The sequence below is a fragment of the Periplaneta americana genome, chromosome 13 (assembly GCF_040183065.1).
Source record: "Periplaneta americana isolate PAMFEO1 chromosome 13, P.americana_PAMFEO1_priV1, whole genome shotgun sequence".
Lineage (NCBI taxonomy): Eukaryota > Metazoa > Arthropoda > Insecta > Blattodea > Blattidae > Periplaneta > Periplaneta americana.
Window position 1 is genome coordinate 96,748,809 of NC_091129.1, and position 12,603 is coordinate 96,761,411.

The following is a 12,603-nucleotide window of genomic DNA, read 5'->3' on the forward strand; positions in this document are numbered from 1 at the left end:
GACAGTTTCTGCTATATTTGTGGTGAGCTGACCTTCAAGTCTCAGAGACGGCATTTGACCCCACTTGTAAAGAAGTGTTATCAACTTTACTTTGGCTGTCAGGCTGGTGATTTTGATAAGAGCTGGGCCCCAAATACATGCTGTGTTTCGTGTGTTAGATTGCTGACTGGATGGAAAAAGGGTACACATCGTATGCCATTTGCAATTCCTATGATTTGGAGGGAACCGAAGAATCATTTAAGTGATCGTTATTTCTGTTTGACAAATATTACACGAATCACATCTAAAACAAAACATACAGTTAAGTATCCTAATTTGAAATCTGCAATAAGACCTGTCTCACACAATGAAGAGTTCCCTGTACCAGTATATGCCGATACGACCTTAGGTAATAACTCTGATTCTGACCTAACTGAAACTGAAAATGCTTCAGATGAAAATAAAAATAATCCTACTTTTGAAGCCAATACCTGTTCATCAGAACCATACTTTCCCAATCAGAAAGACCTTAATGACATGATTCGGGATTTAAATCTGTCTAAACAGCAAGCTGAAGGTTTAGCTTCCAGACTCAAAAGGTGGAATCTACTCCAAAAAGACGTAAGAATATGTAGTTATCGTGGCCGCCATAGTGATTTCAAGGACTGCTTCTCTGAAGAAAATGGAATTGTGTTCTGTAATGATATTTGTTCAGTTATGGAAACTCTTGGGCTTCAACACCGGCCAGATGAGTGGCGACTATTCATAGATTCGTCTAAAGTTAGCTTGAAGGCTGTGCTGCTACATATTGGCAATAAACTTCCACCAATACCTGTAGCGCATGCCGCGTATATGAAAGAGACATATCAAAATATGAAAGTAATTCTAGAGAAAATACAATATGAAAAATATGAATGGTGATTTAAAGGTCATTTCTTTATTGCTTGGTCTGCAACTTGGGTTCACCAAATTTTGCTGTTTTTTTGTGCCTCTGGGACAGCAGAGATAGGAAGTCTCACTATGTTACAAAATCATGGCCTAAACGTGAATCTCATATCCCTGGCCAGAAAAATGTGTCATATGTCCCTTTAGTGAATCCTGAAAAAATATTGTTACCTCCATTGCATATTAAGTTAGGAGTAATGAAAAATTTTGCCAAAGCTATGGATAAACAGTCTGATGAATTCTTGTATTTGAAATCGAAATTACCCAAAGTCAGTGAAGCTAAACTGAAAGAAGGCATTTTTATAGGACCACAAATCCGGTCATTAATGGGTGATGATCATTTCGAAGGACTGTTAAATCCACTGGAGAAAGCAGCCTGGCAGTCTTTCAAAAGTTTATGTTTCAATTTTCTTGGAAACCATAAAGCAGAAAACTATCGTGACATAGTGACTGATCTTCTGCATTCTTATAAAGCTATGGGATGCAACACGTCTTTAAAAATTCACTTCTTGGACTCTCACTTGGACTTCTTCCCCGAAAATCTTGGAGCTGTCAGCGATGAGCACGGTGAGCTTTTTCATCAGCAAATTTCTACTATGGAAAAGAGGTACCAAGGCAAGTGGAGTTCCAGTATGCTGGCTGACTACTGTTGGACCAAGAAGAGAGACGTTCCAGATGCAAAATATGCCCGAAAATCACTATCTACCACTTGCTAGGTAAGTCAGAATGAGTAGTTATAATGTTGAGTTAGATAGCTAGTTACAGATTTTTTTAGAATATTATAAAAATTCAAATGAATATCACAAAAAACTCCTGCCCGATGGGGAAAAACTGAAATTATATTTGAATTCACCACGAAATATTCTTCTAGAAAATGTTGTTTTACTTCTTGTGAAAGAAAAAATGTTCATTTTTGTCGACTAGTGTTATATTTTTCACTGAGTCGTAGGAGGTCTGAAAATTATCGTATAGGTCTACCTAAAGTAAAATTTGTATTTATATTTTTATTTTAATAATTCTTCGGTGCATGGGCAATGGATCTCAAGTCACTTCTTTTCTACAATTTTTAGTTTCTGAAAAGCTATTATAAAGAAAAACTTAAGTTTTCATTTGGTATTACAGACTTGTGTCTGGGTGGAATGCAAGTCATAATACAATAAAATGATCATTTTGCCCGAAGTCTTATTTTCTAACATTTTTTTCGGCATTAACGGTTATATCGACATATGCCCTCAGTATCATCACTGTAAGATGTACTGGAGAAATATTATGTTGAGCATTTAAGATTTTTATGCGGCTGTACTTTAACAGGTGCCAACACTGTATTAATGAGGAAGCTTGTAAGATTAAAGGGCCGTATTCATAGACATTCTTAATATGGGCTTCCGGTGGATGATCAGCGAACTAACGTTTTTCGTATTCATAAACCAGTGTTAGCGATATGATATGATATGATATGATATGATATGATATGATATGATATGATATGATATGATATGATATGATATGATATGATATGATAATCCCGTACAAGTAACCAGTCGATAGCCGGAGCTAGTTCAGCACGCTCGTAGCGCGGGCTAGCGAAATGTCTATGAATAACACCCTATATTTCCACTGTTGTTACATTCTAGAATATGAAAGAATAGCATTAACGAGTTATTGAAATTGTTGGTAAGATGATGTATAGTAGGAAGAAAATGGTTCTTCTTGTATAGACCAATGAAGGTAGGTAAATGTCTTTAATATGAGTATTTTCTGTATTTCTAATTTCAATATAAAATAGGCAAACTGACGAGGTATATAGTACATTAGAATCAAATTAAAATAATGATTTTAGTGACTGATATTATTATTTATTACATACAACTGATTCCATACGAGTTATTTGTTGTCTACTGTAATAAAATTTTCAATTTCTCTTCGTTCTGGGTGTGACAGAAACTATTGTGCCTATATATAAACATTAAACATTACTACAGTGAATTATGTTCAAAGTGTAATCTTGTGTATAATATTGATAATGATAGTTATATTATTTTTGTGTTACGAGTATAAATGCATCTGCGGAACGCTATATATTGTGTTTAGTGACATATATTATTTATAACAATTAACTAAAATTATGTGTAACTAAGTATATCACTCATAATATTAACTTCTTTAATTTTATTTATTTACGTAGACCTAGTGATACAATTTTTTTTGTCTTTTGTTCAAGCAAAAATGTCATTAAATCCAGATAAATTCGTCGTGTGATCGCATCGTATGACGTATCGTTAGTACCTATCTGGTGCTTTAGTTGCCTCTATAGTCTGACTGTACCGCATGCAAGACGTAATTTTTCGTAAACAGAACAAGTGGCGCGCTCATCTCCCAGGCCTTCACTCGTCTTGAACGAGAATACGTAATTTAAACTTAAATATAAATGACACAACACATAACATAACATAAAATTACAGCACGATTGTGTTCGTGGTCTTTTACTACGCTTGCGTAACCTGCCAGGAAGAGACTACGAGGAAATAATCATAATGTGCCTACCATAAAATCACAACTTTCAGTACAATACTGTATTATTAGATCTTCCATGACTTTTAATGACAGTGGGATTAAAACCATTTAGACATCATGACTCAGCAACTAACAACTCTCCAGACTTGATATTCATTCTTTCTGAGAAATTTCTCCAAATAGTGTTGCTCATGCAGACGTATGATGAGTTTGCAGATTTCTCCATCTGCTTCACTCGTGTGGTAGCTACCTCTATCGTCAGTCAATGGCCGTAGCGTGCCTTTAAACCAACGAACAGAAGCCAGCGATGAAATAGGAGGAAAGAGAGAGAGAGTATTCAGCTGTCGCTCGTTCAGGAAAGAGGAAAAACTCGGTCACGCACATGGGTGTATTGCAGCCGTGGCGAAAATGTGACTCACGAGCACATTGTGGCTCGCAATGATAGTTATGCATTTCTCTTGCTTCCTACCTTCCACAACCCCCACCCTCTCACTCACTGGAGTCAAACTCCGTTCCATTTGCATTTGTTTCTGACCTGCGAGTGGCGTATCGTCGCAAGGTCTCTCTCGAAACCACGTACCTCTACAAAAACGAAAGTTTCAAGTAAGATGGGAGGACGTATTTTTTTTACTGCCAATATGATGATAATATTAAATGTATGATTTGTTCACAAGTATTACGAGGAAAACGGTTGTATAACATAAAATGACATTATACTACATGTAACTGATGAAATATTAAAAGGCTAAGTCTTGTTGCTGTTGCTGCTGCTGGTGTTATTATTATTATTATTATTATTATTATTATTATTATTATCTCTGTACGTCGATCCTCTTTCAGCAGATGTAAGAATAATGCGGTTAGATCTTGAATTTAAACTCACAGATTTACAATGTGATGTTAAATGAAAGCTAGATGTAAGGACTTGACAAATGTGCATTCTACATATATATCGCACTGTCTGTTTATAACTTATTAAACTGAATTCTAACAATATAAGACTTAAATTATGCAGGTACAAAACAAAGCAAAATAATTTTGAATATATATCTCTGAAGTTTTATAATATGCTACCAAGATCAACTAGAGATTTAAAACATGAGTTATTTAAATTGACAACTGTTCGAAGACTGGTTTGAACCCCATAAGTAACACGAAATGGCATTACTCATAAGGAAATTAAGTCAGGATAAAATATTAATGGTTATTTTAACTTGGCGAATACTTTGGCATTTTCCTGTATTTTTCGACTTTGCTATAGGCTATGCCAACATACGCATTTATGGTAAAGCAATACAAGTATCCAAAAAATTCAAATTATGGTTTATTTAACGACGCTCGTAACTGCAGAGGTTATATCAGCGTCGCCAGTGTGCCGGAATTTTATCCCGCAGGAGTTCTTTTACATGCCAGTAAATTTACTGACATAAGCCTGTTGCACACTTACATGCCATCGACCTGGGCCGGGATCGAACCCGCAACCTCGAGCACAGAAGGCCAGCGCTATACCGACTACGTTAACGACGCCGAGAAGTATCCATCCATCCTTCCATCAAACAATCCATAGCCATCCATCTATTTTTTGTTGCTCTATGTTTGCAATATGGTCGTGTCATTGCCTCCGAACGGTTATTGTAGCTTACAAAAAAATGAATGAATTCTAATACCTTACATTACAGATTAGTAATGAGGTGTTTATTTGCAAGTAACGAAAGTTGTCTTGTTTTGAGCCCCAACCTTTGTATCATTAGATAACAATAGAACGCACTTTGAACAGAATGATGCAGCGTAACCAGTGAATGACGCAAAGAAACCATAAAATGACGCAGCAAAACCACTAAATAAGGACACCTGGTCCAGCCTACACATCTCACTGTAACTCCACAGCTCAAGCAGATAAGAGCGGCGCAGAGAGAGCTTGGATTCAAATAAACGGTAAATCACATTTTAAGAATCTTATATAGTAGGCTATGCATATTTGTTATAAAGAAGACCTTCTGACACGTGTGTTCTATCTTATCTTATCTGAACATTAAATTTAACATCATCGTACTCATAAATCAAGCCTTGAATGTCACTGCGTTTTCTAGTTGATTGTGCTGTTTAAACAAAAATATCTGGGAAATTTTTCAAGTGTAAGTATAGTTAATTTAGTTGAGTCCTATGCAATTTGTATTGTAAGTAAACTTGATGGTCGTTGTTTAGAGATACCGGTATTCGTGATCTGGGTAAGAGTGCTTCGGGGGAACGTAACGGTGCAAAGTTTCGCAGATAAAAGTTGATCAATCTGTCTGTTGTGTATTGAAGTGTGAAAAGTATTTTGTGTGCAGTGAGTTTGTGAGAAATAGAGGGTAGGTACGTTCGAGTGCATTGATGATCGGGCGGTATAAACAAATGCTACCTACCACACTCCCTCCATAATGTACGAGTGGAAGATATTGTTTCTATTTTAAGGGGTTAGGTACAGCTTACAGTAGTAAAATTTTGGAAATATTCAACATTTTTTCCTCCATTACTGTATACTGTACAATAATGAAAATTAGTAAGTATAAAACAATGTCCTTCTGCTATATGAAAAAAATATTTTTACGATTAAAAAAAATATTTACTTCCCCCCCCCCAAATTCAGTTCACTGTGCAGTGATGAAACGTTTCCCACATAACTCAAAAACTATCCAACATTCAGTGATGAAATTTTTTGTGTGTATTTATGCACGTCATATCTACAATACGATGCAAGATCACTTCTCTGCCATTGATAGATTATCTGATAAAATATAAATTCATTTAAAAAATGGTCAAATATCAGTATTTTCTTCTAAAACAAAGTAAAAAAAAATATATTATTTATTAAGGAATGTAGTTGAAAGAGCATGATATTGTAAACATAAGTTTCAGCAATAAAATAAAAGAGAGAGAACATAAAAAAGTTGACAAGTTTATGAGTTATGAGGGAAACGCTTCATCACTGCACAGTGAACTGCCACCATTTTGAATTTTTAAAAAAATATATAAATATTCTTTTTAAATCGTAATTTTTTTTTCATATAGCAGAAGGACAGTGTTTTACACGTACGAATTTTTATTATTGTACAAGATACAGTAATGGAGGAAAAAAATGTTAAATATTTCCAAATATTTTACTACTGTAAGCTGTATCACTTAGTATTAAATTAAAACTTTTTTCATTTTGAAATCGACACTAAAGAATCATTTGTGTTATATTTTTTGTTACTTCATATAAAGTATCCTTTATTCATTATCCACAATTACTTAGCCATTAATTTCAGCACAGACTTTCCTCCTTCCCACAATGAACTAAAAGCTGGCTGCCAAATATTTTGCTAGTTGTTCACGTGCTCGGGGAAGTAAGAGAATTATTTGTTTACACCTTCCGACAATCAGTACACATGAAACCTACAGATTGCAATTGTCATTCGTACATTGGATAGAGGATTTGTTAAGTAGAATTTGTTTATACCGTCCAACCATCAATGCATGCTAGTGTGCAGCTTATCACCTTAAAAAGAATCAACTTTTCAAAATACTATTTAAAACTTACACTAACTATTAAAATCTGTTTCGGTGAAATAACTATTTCAATATCTCTATTTTTTAAGGTTAATTATTTTAATGTAAGACTCTGCACATGGCACTACAGTGCATAATATAAAGTATATTTAACGCTCTTTCCCCGCTAATTACATTTTGAAAATCCATATCGATAATAATTCTGACACTACTGAACAAAACTTTATGAAATTTTTTGTCCATGTTTACATATACAGGGATATCATTTTATTTTTACTAACATTTTTAATATTAACCTGTCTATACCTTTAGAGAACCGGAAACACCGCTTGCTCCCCCCTCCAAGACTGGAGTTCGATGATTCTGGCGTAAAACACAAATCACTCGACTAGGTATAGGAGGGAAGAAAAGCAGTTCATCCATTTACGTAAACTAGGAAATATCGCGATTTTGAGTTTGATAATTTTCATTAGGTTTTTCTTTAATCAAAGTACAGTACTGTATTAAGAATAAGTGTATTTACTCACGAAGTGAGTTATCCATGCGAACGTATTCATTATGCAGTGTATATTATACTGTCTACAGCACATTAGCGTACAATATAGAGAAAGAAGTTAAATTGAAAAATAATCATAATATGAATATTTAAACACAATTTTGAAAATGGTGGCCGTTCATTTCGATACACGCTTCAGTTCTTTTGTGCATATTATCGCACTATAGACTATTGCATCTAATTCCAATTGCTAGTTTCGTCCTTCGTACTAGTAACTCATGTTGAAATAATTCTGTACCTACTCTACGTACTGTAAATTCAATCTTCACTTCTGCCCGACCCGAAAATATAAAATTACTCAGACATGCTATCTACTGTCCATCCAAGTGGTTATGCCGCAGGATTGTAGAAAGGGAGGAAATCACGTGACAGTTAATTACTTAACGAGGCCCTTTTATTTAAGTTAAATTAAACAGCTGTATAATATTACGTAAACTTCCAATTCCTAAGAGAAATTAATGTTTTCAGAAAAGAGCTAAGACAGCCCAGCTATTACAGAGGGGCGAGTAGAAGCAGGTGGGGGAAATCGGGATGCGACGTAGGCAAACGGACAGTACCTGTGCGAAAATATGATTCAATATTGAAAGCTCTTTCGTCACTGAAAAACGCGAACATATTTCTGGAACGTACTATACTCAGTAACTCAGTACTGCTTACTATCTGCGGTCTTGGTTCTGTGTGGAGTTGGAACTTCCTTAGTAGAAGGGGTGGGAGTGAAGTACATTCAAAAACTCAGGTACAATAAAAATTGAAGTAAAAATAAAATGATGTCCCTGTACATTATCTACAAAGATTACTAGAATAAAGCTCCTCTATTAGATATTTTGTGTACAAAAATTATATTGTACTAATATAGCTTTAAAACTTCTTACATACATTTGAACATAGACTAAAAATATTACTTATTTACCTGAAGTCTGATTCTGGACAGTACTGTAGAGCTATATTTTAGCTTTAAAATTAAAATAACGGAACATAGATATGTTGAAAATTGGTTGAGTTAAGGGCAAACATCTGGATTCTGACAAAACGAGTATAATATATAAATTATGCACTTAAATTAATTTATGAAATTGAAAATTATTTCGATATATTAAAGAAGGATAAGGTTCTCTGTGTATTAATTTGTAACTGTGCATCAACTATGTTTACTGATAAAATAATATTTCATACGATTAATTTTTAGTGTTCGTAATTTCTTAATACTGTCTTAGCATTCAACGTTTCTCTAGTTTGTCGTTAACATTGGCCCTATATTGATTTCACCTCTTTTTGTATACATTGGAATGTAGTGTCAGAAACGTCCCACAATTCGCCTTGTATGCATTCAGTTTTGTAGAAAACAAAGACAATTTTAAACCGATTATACAGCATAAGTTCTATTCTTTCAGGAGGCAAGCTAAAGTGTTTCTGTTTATATTATATTTTATGTTACAATTATTAGAAAAATAAATAAATAAATAAATAAATAAATTCGTTTTTATTTCTTATTATTTTTATTTTATTTCATTTTATAACACATTCTTTATTATTTCATTAGGTATTATTATTATTTTAATAAAAAAAAATAATTCATTCTTTCATTTTATTGCAGTCAAAGCCATCAGACCTTCTTTTCCACACCACCAGAAATACAATTCAACTACAACAAAAATTTTACATCATAGTATTGTAAATTAATCTAATATAATGAGATTCTGGCTAATATGTATCTCTATTATCAGGCAGTTCATCTCACTTGACGATATGTGTCAGAGGAAGAAAAATTGTTTGTATGCATCTGAAGTCTGATTAATGTAACATGTAGCTAATCGGCGATGTATGAAATGGAGGGGGAAAGGAACTTGCAACCCTACCCATCATCTCCTGACCTAGTTGCCTCATAAGTGGTGCTTGTGAGGTTCAGACCTATCTTCCGAGAGTTGTCTAAACAACAACAATAACAGAAATTCAAAACAATAAAAATTAGTCTAACTTATTAAGGAATTATACAAGAAAATAAAACATATATTAAGAAATACACACACAAGGACAAGAGAAAGGGTTAATCTGACACAAGAAAGTTATTGCCGAAGTACTAAAGATAAAAACATGAGGATAAATCTAGCAACTTCTCAGAAACGGATTAAACTGTGACAGTCAGTGTTGCCAACAGTTGTTCGTATAATCCCGCTAGATAGCTTTTGAAAACCCGCGATTTTCTAACAAATATCTCTAGATTTTAATGTGTACTTATTATTCAATAATAATAATAATAATAATAATAATAATAATAATAATGGTCAAGACAGAGCATCCACCCGCCAATGTAACGACATCCACCCTCCAATGTAACGAATATTGCACACTTTTATCATTCCCAATGTGGCGCTATAGAGCAATTTTAAATATTTTTATCACAGACACAACATATTTAAATTATTATTGCTTTATATATGTTATCGTTAAAACCCAAAACCCAATAAAACCAGTTTACCAAACAAAAACATAAAACAAACCTAACCTGACATTGACTCTAGGTCATACGAAAACTCACTTTCTATCTATCTTTATTTGCTTAAACTAGTTTTTACTAGTTGAAACTGGTTTTGACGGATTTCGGGTTTTAACGGTAACATATATAATATGGAATTAACACTACATTGGCACATCCATTATTTCACAAAACACACACTGAACGAATTAAATGTAATTATGAAGGCCGCTTTTAAAACTAATATGAATTTCATTTCAGAAACTTTAAAGATTAAAAACCGCTAATATTCCCGCTAAGCGGGATAATATAATTTTACCCGCGAGACGGTTATCCAAAAAACCTAGATTTAGCGGGAAAACCGCTGAATTGGCAACACTGGTGACAGTGTCCGGCAAACCCTAACGTCACTAGGTAACGAATTCCAGAGGCAAAGCAATGCGACAATGTAATGATCTATAATTAAAAGAAAATTTCCAGCCATTCGTCGTAAAGAACACGCGTTCGTTACAATTCTTGGTGGCTCATGAATCTGTAACCCGCATTCTCAATTCGCCGATGTAATTTCTCCAAGCCACTAACTGACCTTGAACGCTAGACCGCCAGATGGCATCCTCCGACCTTGGAGTAAGATGTAAACACTTAAAAATCGTAATGTTTTGTCTGTTATGTTCGATGTATGGTAGTTTTACCGTTGCGACATGCAAAAAATTACCTATAAATACGATATTATCTTTCACATTTATCACAATCTATCTTTTATCTAGCTTGTTTTACTTATTTTGATTAATATTATCTACTGTCCAAACTAACATTCTGTGTATAGTATGTCCCAAAATTTGCGCACGCTGACTACATCGTGCGAATCCTAGATGGAAATGGAGACGAAAATATTAATGACACTATTGAATTCACTCTGTAGTCCCTTTAGAATGAAAGTTGAGACGTTGATTCCATCAACAATTGAAATATGTAACGATTTGATAGCACTGAAAATGGAAAAAGCAAATCTCCTATGAAACGGAAAACTATAGGCCTGCTTATTTTATACAGATGTTAAACAAATTTGATAAATAACTTTATAATAATTATATTATATAATTCTATAATATAATTTATTAAATTGCATAATACACACAAATTATTATTAAAACTAGTTTATCACTGAGGAATAGGGAAAACCTGTTAACATGTATTTTCTGAAAACAAAGCAGTTTTAAGTGCTTCTTGGTATATGATACAAAGTAGGTGATGTTTGAATCTGTGTCTCAGTTAATATCGAGGAACTCTAGATGAGAATTTTAAGGATGAAAGTAAATTAAAACAAAATCTAAGTTCCAGAAAGCTAAGATAATAAATTGTATAGTGTACACAGTCCTCAGTGTTATCCGAAATAATGTTCCTTTCACTTATTTAACGACGCTTAATCAAAAAGTTATTAATTTAGCGCGGATGAAATTAGTGATAGCGATATGGTATTTGGCGAAATGGGACCTAGGGTTCGTTACAGATTACCGACATTCGCCTTACGGTTGGAAAAAACCTTGGTAATCAGCCCTAGCGGGAATCGAACCCACGCCCGAGCGCAACTACGGATCAGCAGACAAACGCGCTACCGTCTAAACTAAGCCGGTGGATGAGACAATGTTATTAACCCAGTTTTAGAAAATTGAAGTAAGAAGTACCTAAATTTACCGGCGTTGGTGAAAATGACTCTATACTCCGTTTCTAGAATCTGTAGATTATAGGAACTGAAATAAGCCCTTTGCGCAAGTGATTAATGGAGGGGGGCCAATCCAATGAAAGCATTGATTGAAGACAAGAGTCTAAAATGCCACCCCTACCTATCACCTTCTGTCACGCGCATCTTACCTCTTAGCGACCGTGAGCCAATGCATCCCACAATACACTCCCGCACTGATAGGCTCCGCCCATTGGCTTGTTATAAGGCCAATTCACATGGGGATAGTTTACAGCAGTCAAGTGCTTGAAGCAAGTCGACTTTCCTTCGACTTTCCCCGTGTGATGTGGTCGGGAAAGTCAAGCTGTAACTTGGCAGAATTTGAGTTGACGACTCGTCAACTTTAGTGTCCACTTTCCCATCACGTGATCAACTTGATTCGAACTAACTAACTTGTAGCAACCAGATATTGTGGGTAGTGTGTGTGATTGTTTAAATTAATAGCTAATTAATTTAGGTATCGAATTTGAGATTAATTTAACTTTCAAACCCCCCATTTTAACAATTACTAATTCCGCTTACAAAGCACTTGGATTTGTAATTCGAAATTATTCAAGTAACCACCTATTTTTAGGTTAGGCCTACACCTGGTTAGAAGCAAGTGGAATGTGCTACAAAAATTTGGAATCCTCGTTGCAAAAACAACGTTCATTCTATTGAGTTGACAGAATAAATTCCTTTGGTTCCTATATTATAAGATATTAAAAATGCCTTGTCCATTCCAGATCCCAACTATTTAGATTATTGAGACGAATTTTTTGTTTCCATACGACTTACTCGATATTTCTCAGAAAAGTATGAACAAAAATAATACCGATTCCGCTGAAATACTCAAACTAATTCCAGCTTACATCCCTCCAAATA

General features: G+C 34.4%; 1 protein-coding gene across 2 annotated transcripts in view; it reads left to right on the plus strand.

The window, feature by feature from the left end:
• The first annotated feature begins 5,236 nt into the window (after positions 1-5,236).
• The window catches only part of LOC138712141 (cytochrome P450 4C1-like), a 38,302-nt gene continuing 30,935 nt past the window's right edge, over positions 5,237-12,603 (plus strand). The window contains exon 1 of one of the 2 annotated variants that reach the window (XM_069843607.1): positions 5,237-5,373. The gene's annotated coding sequence lies outside the window, so the exon portion shown is untranslated. Of the gene's footprint in view, positions 5,374-5,440; positions 5,574-12,603 lie in introns of those variants that run through there. The other variant, XM_069843608.1, reaches the window with a different exon arrangement.